At 36.3% G+C, this 16,454-nt stretch overlaps 1 long non-coding RNA gene across 4 annotated transcripts in view; it reads right to left on the bottom strand.

Moving 5' to 3' along the window:
• The window catches only part of LOC147829018 (uncharacterized), an 81,951-nt gene that overhangs the window by 21,328 nt on the left and 44,169 nt on the right, over positions 1-16,454 (bottom strand). The window lies entirely within an intron of this gene.

The raw sequence follows: 16,454 nt of genomic DNA, 5'->3' as shown, positions 1-16,454 counted from the left end.
ATTCTACAGGCAGTATAGGGGCAATAAATATTGCAGAGTCAACCAAAATAAGTAAAAAAAAGTTTTTAACTTAATAGAAGTTCCCATGATGAGCACCTATACCATGCAGGCTGATCCTCAAACAGATTAATACATTTTGGTTGGGAGAGTTATAAAAATGGCATTATGTTACATGTATTATTGATGATTTTTAAAAAACATCAAACAAGAAAACCTGTGTACAGTTAATATATTGTTTCTTCCACTACCAAAAATACAATCAATGATGGTAGTAGAGGAAATATACAAACTTTCAAAATTGTTCAGAATCTTCTTATTCATCCATTTATTGTAAGAAATCTGCTCCTAAGATTCTACACCTTATTTATTGCAAAACTCAAACTAGAATTTATAAACCAAGGAGGGGGACTCCATAAAAGGGAAAATGGGAATGTAAGAAGTGAAATGCCTTGATCAGGCCAAATTAGGGAGAGTAACTCTCCTTTTAAAATGTTAGAACAAATTATCTGAAAAAGAAAACCAGCTGCTGAACTGACCCTTATTTATACATCTGTGATTAAATGTGATCAAGAAAAATGTTAGGGAAAATCTAAAAGAAACTAAACCATAAAAGAAACTTTCTAGAAGGCTGCTTAGATTCACTTCAGTATTATCCATGAAAAAAGTCAAGTTACACTGAATGTTGCAATAAATAATATAATTTATATGATTGTTTGATCAATATGCTACTCCTTATTTTGATATCTGTCAGGCAGGAATATGATAACTGTTCATTACTCCAATTTTTATCTCTAGTAAGATTGTCTCTTGTTATAGCGCTAATTTAGAAATTTTAGCTCATAATCCTTGACCTATAAATTCAATAACATTTTTATCTCTAGACCAGTCTTAGTCAAAACAAGAAATTTTGCCCTAAAGTAGCAGGGAAAATTTTTCTAAAGTCACTCAGTATTTGGCAGAAAGAAGCTATAATTACTTCCTCTTCCCTGCATATTCACTATATATGTCTATTAGCTATATATGTAAACACCAGACAGACTCTGTAGTGATCCATAGAAGGTAAATCTTGGCCCCCATCTTAGCAATGCAGAAATTGAAGTATAGAAATAATAAACAACTTGCCCAAGGTCAAGCAGCTGAAAAACTCAGTATGACACTTCTGCCTGTGACCTTAATCTCAATACTGGGATACCAGGTGTTAAATTATTAAATACCAAATTAGCACACTGAACTAAATTTTGTGACTTTGACATCTGTAAAAGTAGCATGTAGGCTTACTGAAAGATCTTAATAGGGGCTTGGAAGACAGATAAATATGGCAAAGGCAGATTTTGTCAAAGACTCAGCAAAGAAGTAAAACTGAAAATAAAAAATTGGACAGTGAAGGAAAGAAATTCAGGAGGGAATAGTTGGAATTTTGCAGAAAGCCTTCAGGAGAGCAAATTTAAATTGGAATTAAATGCTGGCCAAGGCAGTGCAAATCAATTTGTATACGATGGATGTCCCTGTTGGAAGGCTTCCAGAGAGATGCAGCATTCCTGGCAGGAAGCAGCCTCCCTGTGATGAGTAAGTCAGCACCTTCCTGTGAAGGGTAATAGCCTCACCTCTCAGTGGGATTCAGATGACAGAATGCTAGAAGGTGACAGGATTAATATGATCATCACATAATAAATTAGAGCATATCATCCCATGAAGATTTTTCACCCCAAAAGACAGGATCTTATCACTTAACAAGATCAATAAAGAAAGAAGCATATCACCTCACCACTGAGATACACCCAGAGTAGCTGAATCTGCAGTGTTGGGATGAGGGTTGTGAGAGAGTCATAAGTTGGTCTTTCAACCTGCCAGAAGGTCCCTCTTACCAACCTCATAGGGTTTAGATCTAGAATGTCCTCCAAAAATCTCATGTGTTCAGAGGTGGAGTTTTTGGAAAGTGATTGTATCATGGGGGCACTGTGTTCATCAGTGGATTCATCCTTTGATGACTTCATAGTTAAATGTGCTATTAGGAGGTAGGGCCTGGTTGGCAAAGTTATATCAGTGGGGATGTGCCTTTGGAGGGTCCATCTCCCTCTGCAATTACTCCCCTCTCTCTGCTTCCCGGCTGTCATGAGGTGAGGATCTTTCCTCCACCATATACTTCCACCATGATGTTTCTGCCTTGGAGCCAGCCAACCATGGACTAAATCCCCTTAGCTGTGTGAGAAATTAAACCTCTCATCCTCTAAGTTGTGAGGGTTGGGTATTGAGTACCAGCAATGAGAAAGCTGACTAATACACTAGAACGGAGTGAAGTATTCTACTATAAGAAAACACCTAAGACTTGGAAATTTATAAACAACAGAAATTTATTTCTCATAGTTCTAATGGTTAGAAATCCAAGAACTAGCCACTGACAAGTTGAGTACCTTGTGAGACTAGGTGACTGCTTCCAAGATGGCATCTTAAATGCTGCGTCCTGCAAATGAGATGAACACTGAGTCTTGGCATGGCAAAATGATGTGAAGGCCAAAGAGGGGCCTAGCTAGTTCCCTCTTACCCTTTCATAAGGCACCAATTCCATGCATAGGATTGGAACCGTCATGGCTTAACCAACTCCTAAAGCCCCTATATCTCCACACTGTTAAATTGGAAATTAAATCTCAACATAAATTTCAGAACAACACAAACATTCAGATCAAACACTCCAAGAAGGCAATAATAGAACCATGCAAATTAAAGCCCATGATTTGAAGAGCCCAGATTAAGATTCTAAAGCAGGAAAATTTTGTCATTATCAACATTGGCAAAAATAGCATGCTGACTATGTAAACCTAAACGCTTACCATTTCAAGAGTAGAAATCAAGAAGATTCTATCATTACACCCTCACAAACTGCCAGGTAAGAGAGTAAGGACAGCAGATTCTGAGAGTGGGCATCCTTGCCACAAAGAGAGCATGGATGGGGGCCATAAAGCTATAGTATCTGTCTAAATAAGAAAAGCAATTAATTCTGACCTCTAAAGGGAAGGCTAGGGTACAACGTGAAGGTCCTCAAATCCTCAAAGTGGGCACCTAAACTTTGAGAAAGCAAATGTAGAACTAAGATGTTCCAGCTCACACTGAAGTCCTTAAAGGAATAGGATACTGTTTTATTCTTAGAGTACCCAGAGCCAAGCATAATTTTCAGCACATACAGAGTTCAACAAACATTTAATGGATACAGAGATATTGTTCCTTCTGAGATTCTGTAAACTGTAGCAGGCAGAATCAGCTTTAAGTGAGGATAAAATAGAGAGCACTTAGGTGATATTGGGGAAGACCTACTGGGTCCCTTTTTCACTGAACTTCTCAAGCAGCCCCCATAGCAGGTTTACATAAGAGGGCTGTTGCTTACGTTTAATGCTGCCCTTCTTCCTGGCAAATGGTCCTACCAGCAGCAAGTTCATAGAGTACCAACACCCCATTGATGGCACACTCTGAAACATGAGGGCCTCGGGAGCCTGATTTGGAGACATCAGAAGCAAGTGTGAATCTATAAAAGGAATGTGCTAAAATTAAACTGCTTACTTCACATTTTTCCTTGAGCCCTAAATGGAGAAGGTCCCATCACCTGTAAGGCATAGGCACTGGCATATTTTATATCATGAAGCAAGCTTGTATTCTTTGACTTCCATGTCCCTTCTTACTTACTTTCTCCTGACTTTCAACTATTCCTTAAGCTCAGCCCTAGAAAAGTCCATGAGCACAGGAGGCCCCTTCTGGGTAGAAAGAGGTCCTGTGTGGTACAGCGGGCTCCTGGCTCCAGCTCTCTGTATCCTTTCTTATTCACACTGCCTGCTACTTATTCATTCATTCCATCAAGTATCAAAGGACATTACATAGATAGCTCCAATAGCTAAAATGCTGTGATTCTGGCATAAAAAGATACCAAGTCCACTGACGGCTTAGAAATGATATTAGTTCTCATGAAAATTTACATATAGTAAATGTGATAACCTGAATCAATTTTAATAAATATTACTGAAATATTTAATGAACTATGTGGTTTTAAAATTTATTTAGTCTCTAGTTTATTTTAAAATGCAAAAATCTAAACTATATAAAAAATTGGGAGAAAAGAAAAGGTAATTTAATCAATTCTCTAGCTTTTTAAGCTTTAAAGTTAAATTAGAAATTATAGAGGAAAGTTAAATTTGATAACATAATGCTTTGAATCTTTATATCAGAGAACTTGGAACAAAATTTAAAATATATTAGATATCTAGCTTTGTGGTAATGGTACTTTAATTTTCTATTGGGCAGGGTTTCATCTTGCCTTAGTTGAGGCTGGACACTTAAGATAATTGGACAACTTAAGTTGGACACTTAAGATAATTATGGCCAAACTCACATTCTATACCTCTAGGCTAGGCATATAGACTATTTCAAGAATAGGTACATGGTAGGTGTCTAATCAACTTAATTCAAGAAGTTCTATTAAAATGACTGGGAAGGAGGGTCCCTTTTACACAGAGCTGGAAAAGACAGCTGAATCTGTGTTTGGCCAATCTGCCTCCAGATAAAAAAGATCAGTCCAGACGAAATTCAAGCTGAGAGTTAGATATTCTGAATCTGGACCACTCTGTAAAGTTCCTAAATTCACCACTACCTACAGGCAATTCTTCTGAGCCTTCCACAACATCAGCTAGTAAATTTTCATTTTTGTTAAGCTAGTTCAAAGTCAGTTTCTATCTCTTAAAACCAAAAGAAAATTAAAACTCAAAATGAGAAAAAAACATAATAATCATTGCATTAAGAATGATAATTTGGGGCCGGGGATTTAGCTCAGTGGTTCCGGCACCTGCCACACAAGCGCAAGTTTCCAAGTTCGATCCCCAGTACCAAAAAAAGAGATAATTTTCTGAATATATAAATTACTCATATAAATCAATAACAATTTTACATCATAGAAAAATGAGCAATTTAATAAAAGGATTAAAAAACATACGAAGATTTATTCAAAATCTACTCTGATTAGGAAGTGAATTTGGGGAGATTGGAGTTGCATCTTCCCACAGGGCTATCACATGCACAGCATCTCTGACAGAGAGTTCCTCTGTCTCTCTCTCTGAAGAACTAAGGTGAGAGTGAGAGGGATGAAACTCAGGTCACTCGTATTCCAAGAAGATTCCTGAATGTCAGTGCTGAGAAGTTCCTCTTCAAGACTCAGCAAACAATGACTCACTGGATCAATATGCTGACTCAGTTTTGATAGTTTCATGAGTCCCACTTCTACTCTCTGGAGAAGTAAAGGTCATGGCAAAGATCATGGCTTTTTCATCAGATAGATCACAGTGAGAATCTCAGCTATCCCATTGGACTAGTAAGGTTATCTGGGGCAGCAGCTCAGAATCTGCTTTATAAAACAGAGATAAGGATACTCATCTCTCAAGGAATGAACGAGATCTCACACCATGCGGTATACACAGCAGACACTTCCTGAATGTTCATTCTCTACTACCCTCTTATCCTGAGAGCTAGGCACAATGCAAGAATTCAAAAATTTTGTGGAATGAATGCATTGCTTCTCCAACAGCTGTGAATCCACCTAAGTAAACAATAGTCCACCCACAGTTCTCATCATGTCTGAGAATGCTGAGTTACGCTGTGAAATTTAGGATATGTTATATTTCAGCTTTACCTCAAATTACTAGATCTCTCCCGGGACAATGTACAAAGAAAATTAAGAGGATAGTGAGGAGGGTGACCTTCTAAAGGGGTACCATTCAGCAAAGAAAGGGAGACTATAGGTTACTTGCTGTCTAAAACCAAGGGAAGAGAGCGCTAGGAATACAAGGTGACTACAGGATAACAAGATGGGCAATTCATTTGCCAGTTGGCAGTCTGTTTAGTCAAGACTTCTGGCTACTGATCCAAGGAGGAGCAAATTGGAAAAAATGGTAAGACTGAGAAGAGGCAGTAATGAAGTTCTGTGGCCCATCATCTGACACACATGGATAGGTGACTTTCCCAAGTCAGTTGATACCAAGAAAAATGCCTGAACTCTAGAGGGCTGACCACCAAGAAAGGTCTCAGTTTGGGGTTGTACAAGTTCTAGATGGGCTGAGTGTAGAAGATAAAGCCAAATTTCTCATATCAGGAACTAGGTACTGGGAAATGAAGGATTTTGGAGACCTTCAGAAGAATATACATATGAAAGGACCAGCAAGGGCATGTCTACCACACAGAAGTCATTCATGGTTATCTCACCTAAACAAGTGGAGAACTCAGTCTCATATAGGCAGTTAAAATAACAGGTTACTTGCCCTTTTTCCCCTTTAATCATGCCTGAATATTAGAGAAAAACTTCTGGCCAGCAGATGGAAGAGGAAGAAGTCAATTCTTTGTAGAATGAAGGAATAAAAAGAACTCTTGCTGAATAATACCTCTTTAGAAGGTCACCCTCCTCTCTATCCTCTTAGTTCTCTTTGAACTTTTTAAATTTAAAATTTAAAAATGTGAAAGAATATACAAGATGATTCTAACATCTGAATAGAACTTTTTGCAATCTAGCCAACAAATTATTAATGTAGCTGCTATTAACTGCATATAATTAAGGGACCAGGATACCCAATGGTATTATGGTTCAATGTAGAAGAACAGTAATTGGAAACTTATACTCAAAAGCCTAAATGAATTGTAACTCACCAAAAAAAATGTACTTAGTTATCTCTTTCCACAGTGTAATTTTTTTTTTTTTTTTTTTTGTGGTACTGGGGATCGGACTTGGATCCTTGCACTCGCAAGGCAGGCTGCAGAACCTCTGAGCTAAATCCCCCGCCCCACACTGTCATCTTTATTTAGAATGAGGAGACCCATTTTGTCATTATTTGATGTTCTTTCTCTTTTTCTCCCTTGTCTGGATAATATTGTGATGATACATTGAGGATACTTGTTTCTCATGATATTCCCCCATCACAGCACAATAAAAACAACCTAAATCTAAGGTGAAGATCCACAAAGGGCCCCTGTCATGCCTTTGCAATGCCTTTTGCACAGATTATCATGAATGATTGCATAGATTTCAGCAAGGAGCAATAACTAGCTGGGGTAGAGATGTACCTACATAAACATTCAAGGAGGGAGCCTTGGGAGTCCTTAGAAGTGTGAAAACATGGAGAGAATTCATCCTGGTGGGAAGTCAAGATGCCTGTGTCTTTAGAGGGCTAGGAGGTTGATTTTTATAAGTTACTATGGGAAAAATCACTTGTAATATCTCCTAACCTATTCCCATCATAATGTGTCAAATTACACTAGAAGAAATGGTACAGGGTGTAGAAGAAATAGGGAGGGAATTTAAGAAATTAAAATGACTCAGGAAATCAACAGGCATGCCAGGAAACGAAAAGTCAAGATCAGATTGGTGTCAAAAAACGTTGTAGCTGGAAGGAGGAGAGTTTTTCACCACTTCACCATGAGTAACACTAACAGCATTATGGGATGACATTCATGAAGAGCTGTGGGAGGCAATGATTAATCCTGCACCCTGCATGAAAGTTAATCTACATCATCATGAGTGCCAGCCTGTAAAAAGGAACAGAGGGCAACAGAGCTCAAACTGGAGCACAGGATGTATTCAGTAAACAGTGGTGTAGAGAGACATCTTTAGACGTTAAAGAGAATATAAACTACTCTGATGAGCCTACCAAAAGAAGGGATTTCACAGATTATTATATTGATAAGAATTTGAAAGGGAAAAGAAAAGAATACTTCCATAACACTATATTATTTCTTAATATTACCACTTTGGTTATATTAAAATCTCCAGACTAATTGTGGTCTTAGTAATGAAGACCACTGTTAAGTAATAATGGTTTAAAATTTAACATTGTAATTTAATTGAGCTTTTCAATATCTTAGACCAAAGTTACCTAGAAATGTCAGGCACCTCTACAGCAATGGCAAGAAGAGGAGTCTTTTGAAGATGGACTTCATATTTATAAAACTTGTACGCTATTGGTAGTCTAGTGGAATATATTAATATACTGTTCTACAAGGGTGATGTTTCTGACCAATGTTATCTTTTCTTTCTTTTCTTTTTTTATTCGCTGATGAATTTAAGATGATCTAACTTATTGATCTAACTTCTTCATGGTCACTGAATAAATGAAACATTAGCCTCACAAAGCCATAGCTACATGGTGCTCAGTTCAGACTGCTATGATTTTTTAAAATCCCAACATTAAATTTTCTGTTTCCTATTTATTCTACATGTGTGGATATATATGGTAGGTTCTACTTCAAAACATTCCTGCTGAATATTTCATATCTGATTATTTGTAATAGTCTTAAAGAGATACTAGAAACCCTAAAATGATAACCTTTCCATTTTGAAGTTTTCTGAGTTTCCTCAGGAAAAATAGAGAAAGGTGAATCTGCTGCTACAAGACTTAAAATACTTAAAACTTAACTGCAATCAAAACCAAGCATCCCTTATGGTTGGCATTTCAGAATAACTCTGCATTATAGTACTTTGCAGAAAATGAACAAGCAATCAGATTGGGATGTCCTATCCAGCTCCACTAGAGGTAAACATAAGCAGATAATGTGCACGTTCACCCCCCAAGGATCTGGGAAAGAAGTGCAAACGAAACAGTCAAGAGCTTAAAATTTCACTGTGGGAAATTTCCTGCAGCTAAATAGAGAAGAAAACAGTTGGTCCCAGGGGAAGCAAGTAGATGGTAATGTAAGATGTGATTAAGAACAGTGCCAAAGTAATTCACGGCTACTGTTTGTTTCATCCAGTCACTCTGAGGGAAGGGCAGCTGCAAGGAAGGGGCTGCAAGGAAGGAAGAGAATGGTCCTTTCTACTCCAGCATCTGGGGAATTCAAGGATTTCCAGCACAAAGACTCGTCCCTTGAAGGGCAAAGTGACAGGAGATTCAGGGAGATTGGTTGACTAATGGATAGGGGAATAAATTCTCCCTGACCGCTCCCTGTTCAAACCATTGGAAATGGAGTCACCCTTCAAATAATCTGTAAGCTTGTTTCTTTTTTCCATTTTCAATTTATAATAACAATAACGACCTAGACATAGGACATTTCCTGGGCTTTAATGACTGTCTGAGGTTAATGGCCCTCAACTACACCCCAGGCCATCAACCCCTCCCAGCTGGTCATTAATCTCCAGGAAATATCCTGTTCCAGGGTCATTATTGTTTCAATATCAACTATACCTTAAAAGCTTTATGGATTCTGCAAACACAGATCTCCTGCCAATCGAGGTTATAAAACCTGTTCAAAATTCCAAAATTATCTAGAGATTGACCTTTCTTCAAAACTAAGATTGGTCTAAGAAAACACTCAACTTGATTTTGTTTTTTTGTATTTTCACAGAGGTCTATTAAAAATTATAAGAATGCAAACAAAAAGCAAATAATATTATAAATAAAAGGTCAACTTTAAAAGCAAACACCTTTTTCCCAAGAACAGTGGCAAACTCAGGCTTTGAGATGTGTTATTTGTGAAAATACCTCCCTACATGGTATATGTCCTTAAGTGTCACCAGATTATATTCCATGCATAGATTTTTAATGTAGGCAATTCTAAAGTCTTTTTTTATTTTCATAAGAAATATAAAAATTTATACACTAATGTTATTACAATAAGCATTTCTTCTGTTACAGAATATTCCATGTGAGAAAGGGTAGAAAACAACTTCCGGAAGGAGCAGCAATTCAGATTTTGATTAGCAGCAAAAGGAAAGATGGTTTCCTGGGAAGCCTTCAAGATCTAGAGAATTAGGACAGGCAAAAGAGTGAAAGGGCAGGTTCTTAGGCCCAAGGAAATCCAACAAAAGGTGATTAGGTCATACCCTCATTAAAAGGAAAAACAGAAACATGGGGACTTGGGCAGTCAGGACTTCAGATGTCAGAGCAATAGATGGACCCCAGCTTTGAGGAAAAATTTAGTGTCAGCCATGTATATATGAAGGTTCTAATAGGAACAGAGGGTTAAATGTAGAAATTGCCAAAACAGCATTCCCAGATGGATTCAAATATTGAAAACTGAAAAATAAAGTAAAACACTGGTCATAGGACTGAAACACAGAGAAAGCAGGAAGGAAATCTGCTCAAACTGCTATAATAAAATATCATAGACTAGCTGACTTAAAAACAGAAATTTGTTTCTTATGGTTCTATAGGCCACAAATCCACGACCAAAGTACTAGGCAGTCTAGTTCCTGGTGAGGCCCTATTATGGTTTGGATGTGGTTTCAGCCTGTTCTTCAAGAGTTCATGTGATGGAAGCCAGGTCCCAAGATTGACATTGTTGAGAAGAGGTGGAACATTTAGCGTGGATCCTTGTTTGGTAATTACGTCATTGGAAGTGTTGCCTTCAGAAAGGATTAATGCTGGTTTCACAGAGTGAGTTAGTTCTTGTGAGAGTGGTTTAGTAGAAAACAAGGCCACTCCATGCTCTTGACCCCTTCTGCACACATACTAGTTTCCTTTCCATTTCTTTGGAATGTTGTGATACAATCAAGGACCTTGGACAGAAGCTGTACAGATTGAGCCACTGATCTCAGACTTTCAGCCCCTAAAACTGAGAGCTAATTAAACCTTTCAAAAGTGTAAGTTCTCATCTTCAAGTATTTTGTTATAGCATCAGGAAGCAGACTAAAACAGACCTTCTTCCTGGCTTTCAAAGAGCCATCATTTTGCTATATTCTCACATAGCAAAAGAAAGACTTCTTTTTTAAAATCTATCTTCTTGTAAGAGCACTACTTCCTTCATGGGGCTAAATTACAAGGACTTCACCTAAAACTAATTGTTTCCAAAAGACCCACCTCCAAATTTTATCGCATTAGTGATTAGGGATTCAACCTACGAATACTAGGGACACAAACATTCATTTTGCAGCGTGGACTGACTGGATACTGCCTGAACTGGACTCCCCATGAACAGTGATAGAGTGATATTGGAGCCTGACAGAACCGTCAGGCTCAGAGGCAGAAAATCTGACAGTATCCATTCCAGTATTCCATTCCAATTTTTAAAACAAACAAACAAAAGTTTAAATATTTGTTTGAAATGCTATTTGAAGATTTTATACTAGGTCATATAAACATAGAAACTGCAAGGTATTGGTACTCAGAGCAGAGAATGAAAGAAAATAACTACTGAAATTTTTAAAATAAACTCTTCACCAGAGTGAAACAAATCATTTAACTCATGGAAAATGAAATGCAATTTCTACAAGCACTAAATTTAACATACTGTTTGCTACTAGAATGTTTTAACTGAAATCAAGAAATCACAAGACAGAAGATGAATCTGAGACAGGCTCAGAGACAAGGGCATGAGTGTTAAGTTTCTTTGAAATCCTGTTTAGGTGACTCTCAAATCCTTCACCTAGTTTTAGAATTAAGATATTTATTTATGTTCATTGATTTGTTAGCAGTTTGGGGATTTGCACTCTGGGGCTTGGTACACTAAGCAAATGTTCTACCACCAAGCTGCACCCCAGCCCTTAATACTAAAATTGAACCAGGGAGTGATATCAGCAAGATGGCAGAATACCATAGGAGTTCTCTGGATTTACACACACACACGTAAATCAAACTAGCAACTGCCCACAGGCAAGAATACTGTTGTGAATATCTCAAAATTCAGGAGTGAAACTAAGACACTGTCTTAGATGATAGGACCGAGCAAACCTTCAATCATGTGATGAGAGACACAGTTCTCTTTGACTGTGTGGCCCTCCCTCAAGAAAGCACAGTACCATGAGGGGACATAGGGGTTATGAAAAATCAGGAGATTATGACACCACCAGGAAAAACTAATAACACTCCAGTAATCAACACAAAACAAATTAAGGAATATGAAATAACTACCAAAAAAATTCAAAATAATCCTCATAAAGAAGGGCAAGGAACTACAAAAAACATTGATATAAAATTAAATGAAACTTGGAAAGCAATTCATGAACAAAATTAGTTTGACAAAGAAATTAGAAACAATTAGAAATAAAAACTGTAGCGATAAAAATACAATAATTAAAGTGAAATATTTGATAGAGATCTTCAACAGTAGACTTAGTCAAGCAGAAGGAAAACATAAATGAGTTTGAAGACAGGGCATTTTAAGGTATCTAGTCAAAAGAGAAAAAAGAAAGATGGCTTACAGAGATTATGTACCTCCATCAAGCAAACTAAACAATCCCCAGAGAGAAAAGGGCTTGGAAAGTATATTTAAGGAAATACCACTAGTAAACCTCCAAATCTGAGAAAAGACAGCAACATCAAGGTACAGGAAGCTCAGAGGCCACTACTCAAATTCATTTCTAAGAGAAGTTCATGAAGACACAAATTTTCAGAAACCAAAAACAAAGAAAAATACTGATAGCAGCAAAAAGTAAGAAATATAATATAATATATTTCAAGCAAGCTCTAATATGGCTTTCTGTGGATTATTCAGCAGAAATTCTGTACAATAGGAAAGAGAAGATAAGGTTGATATATCTAAAGTGCTCAAGGAAAAAAAAATCTGCCAATCAAAAAACTACCTGGCAAACCCACCCTTCAAAAATGAAGGACAAATAACTTACACAGACTAATAAACTATAAGGTTGTTCATCACCACACCTGCTTTACAGGAATTGCTAAATGGAGTTCTTTGAGCTGAAATAAAAGACTGCTAATTAATAACACAAAGAAAAAAGAATGAAAGAAAAAAACTCCCATGTATGTTAAACATGGTGATACTCAGAATTCCCTAATACTATAAGTAATTTCATCCCTACTATGAGAGTTAAAAGATAAAACCATTAAAAATAATTGTAGCCATAATAAATTGGTAAGGGTTACAAATTACAAAAACAAAAATAATTTTTGACATCATAATTTAAAATATAAGTGGGAAAGGGAAACTGTTTCTATGCAATTAAAGGCAAATCATTGTATGCTTAAATTGGCCTGTTTTAGAAGATATTTTATGAAAGTTGATGGTCAAGCAGAAGCCTAATGTATTCAGAAAACACATTATGAAATGATGGTAGCGATTTAGTTTTTCCTTTAAATAACTATCTTGATTTTAAATGAATAAAGTTCTCCAATTTAAAAAAAAACAGAGCAGTTGAATGGATAAAAAGTTCAACCCATCTGCTGCCTACAAGAGACTCACTTTATTAGTAAGGGAAAGTGCAGGGATGGAAAAAGATATTCCACACAAATGAAAAACAAAAGACATCAGAAGTAGCTTTATTTATATAAGTCAATGATCAATAGTATTGGAACTAATATATCTTTCATGTCTACCTATTCTTATCCATCCCTTTTACAGACCTCCATAATAGTGTGACTAGGAAATATTTTCTTTTTGGCTTTGAAATAAAAACATATTATAAGTCAAAAGTTACAAAAAGAGACAAGATTTTTACATAATGATAAAGGAGTTAATTTACCAAGGCTACATAACAATTGTAACTATATATAGACCCAATATCGAAGCACCTTAAGAAATCATCTAATATCAAATTATCCAATATCAATAATTACCCAATATCAAAGCACATAAAAAATTATTAAATTAAGCTGAAGAGAAAGACAGACTGTATACTATCAGAACAGAACTCAATATACCACTTTCAATAATGGATAAATCATTTAGAGGAAATTTTTGAGCATAAATTTAGAGTAAATTAGGCTAACAAACATATACAGAGCATTTCATCCAGCAGTACCAGAGTACACTTTACTCTCTAGTACAAATGGAACATTCTCTAGGACAGGTCACAAAAGAAATCCTAACAAATTCAAAAGGATTGAAATTATATTAAGTATCTTCTCAGATCACAGTAGTGACATGAAGGTAGAAATCAATAGTAAGAGAAATCTTGAAAAATACACCAATGTGTGGAAATTATACAACATGGTCCTAAACAACCAATGGGTCACAAAAGGTATAGAAATGGAAATAAAACAAATACCTTGAGACAAATGAAAAGGAAACCCAAAATATCAAACATCTGAAATAAACATCTATCAGAAGAAATGAAAAGTCACAAATAACTGTCTAACGTTCTACCACAAGGAACTGGAAAAAGAATAAACTAAGTCCACAGTTAGCATAAATAAAGAAATAACAAAAGTCAAAACAAGTATGGAAACCACGAGGCCCTGAGTTCAATTCCCCGTACTAAAAAAAAAAAAAAAAGTCAAAACAAAAATAAATGAGGTGAGAAAAACAATATTAAAAAAACAACAGAAGTGAGTTAGTTTTTTGAAAAGATAAACAAAATTGACAAACTCTTAGCTAGACTAGGAAAACAAAGACTACTAAAACAAATGAGATCAGAAACGAAAAAAAGCAGGGCATGGTAGCATACACATGTAATCCCAACACCTGGGAGACAGGCAGAAGGATTGCAAGTTTGGGTCCTGCATGGGAAACTTAGCAAGATCCTGCCTGAAAACAAAAATTTTTAAATGTAGCTCAGTTAAAAGGCCCTGAATTCAAGACCCAAAACTGCAACACTACAAAAGTAAAAGAGAGAAAAAAGAAAGAGAAAGAGAAACATTACAACTGGTACTAACAATTATGAAAAAACAAGTATACCACAACAAACTGGATAACCAAGAAAAAATGCATAAATTTCTGCACATATATAACCTAACAAAACTGAATCATTAAAAAAATAGAGAATCTGAACACACCAGTAATAAGGAGATTGAATCAGTGACTCAAAACTTCCCCTCAACAAAAAGCCCAGGACTGCACAGGTTCACTGCTGAATTCTACCAATGGGAAGAGATAAGATCAGAGTAGAAGAAAATATAGGCAAACCATGTATCTGATAAGGCATTAATATAATACTCTTCAATAATACTCTTCAAGAAACTCAAACAACTCAATAGCAAGAAAACAACCAGTTTAAAGATGGGCAAAAGATCTAAACAGACATTTCTCAAAAAGAGATGTACAAATGGCCAAAGTATGTGAAAAAATGTTCAGTTTCACTAATCATTAGAGAAACTAAATTAAAAATGCAATTAGATATCATATCATACTTGTTTGGATGGCTTTTATCAAAAATTTGAAGGATAATAAACATGGGACCGGCTAAAGAGAAAAGGAAAATCTTATACAATGCTGGTAGGAATATATATGAATTCAGACATTTTAAAAAATGGTATGAAAATGTATCAAAAAAACTAAAAACTCAACTATCATAAAAATCTAGTAATCCCATTCCTGGATATATTTCTAAAAACCTGAAATCAATCTATCAAAGGGAGTGTGCACTCTCATGTTTATTAGCATTATTCAAAATATTCAAGATAGGAAAACAACCCAAGTGTTCATCAATGCATAAATCGGTATGAAAAATGTGGTGTATATTCTCAACAGAATGCTATTCAGCCTTAAAAAGGGAAAATCCTGTCATTTCTGACATCATGAATGAATTTGGAGAACACTGTGCTACATAAACTAGGCACAGAAAGACAAATACTGCATGATGTTATTTACAGGTGGAATCTAACAAAGTTGAACTCATAGAAGTACAAAGGAGATGGTAGCTCCTAGAGGCTGGTGGGGAGTTGAAGTGGTAGGAAGAGGAGGGAGTAAAGAGGGAGTTGTTGATTACAGAGTATGAATTTTCAGAAAGAGAGGAGAAATCCATTTTGAAATTTTTAAAATCTACTGCTCAGCAGTGTTACTATGGTTCATCATAATGTATTCTACTCTTCAAAATATCTAAAGGAATAAATGTCAAATTTCTCACTATAAAAAGTGATAGGTTGATGGGTGTGGTGGTACATGCTTGTAATCCCAGCACTTGGGAAGCTGAGGCAGGAGGATCACAAGTTCGAGACCAGCCTGGGCTACATAGCCAGACCCTGTCTCAAAAATAGATAAATAAATCATAATAGGTAAGCAAAATGCCATCACCTGCTTTTTGCTTTTGTACACATACACAGTATCTTATTATATACACATTACAAAACACCACAATGTGTCCCATAAATGTAAACAACTATGGTCTGTCAATCAAAAATAACATTAATAATATTTTTAGACATGAAATATGCTCGGTTGAGCCAAAATTAGAGGAACAATTTCTTCAGAGGTTTCTGCTATTAGTCTACACACCCAAAGTGGAAAGGTAAGAAGGCTGCCCCTCACAAGCCTTGTTAGAAAGGATTATATTAATCACTTTGCATAACACCACAATTCTTGAATTCTGCATGTTTGAAAAACTAGCATCATGTGGGTCATGTCAAAGACTGCTTCCAGCTCAAACAGTAGCTGGAGTCCCCTTTGGAACAGGGCTGCATCAGCCTCTGAGTGCCTTGATGGCTGAACTAATATATTTCCTTGGGCAGAGCTACACAAACTGGGTATCCTGGGGCTCTCTTCTCAAAGCAAAGTCTTTCAAAGGTGTTTACCCTTTTACACTCTTGAGTCTGTGAGCCTAAATTGGC

Source organism: Heterocephalus glaber, unplaced genomic scaffold, assembly GCF_053883595.1.
Source record: "Heterocephalus glaber isolate CG9 unplaced genomic scaffold, H.glaber_assembly_v1.0 deba00000809, whole genome shotgun sequence".
Classification (NCBI taxonomy): Eukaryota; Metazoa; Chordata; class Mammalia; order Rodentia; family Bathyergidae; genus Heterocephalus; species Heterocephalus glaber.
This window is presented reverse-complemented; position numbering and strand designations above follow the sequence as displayed.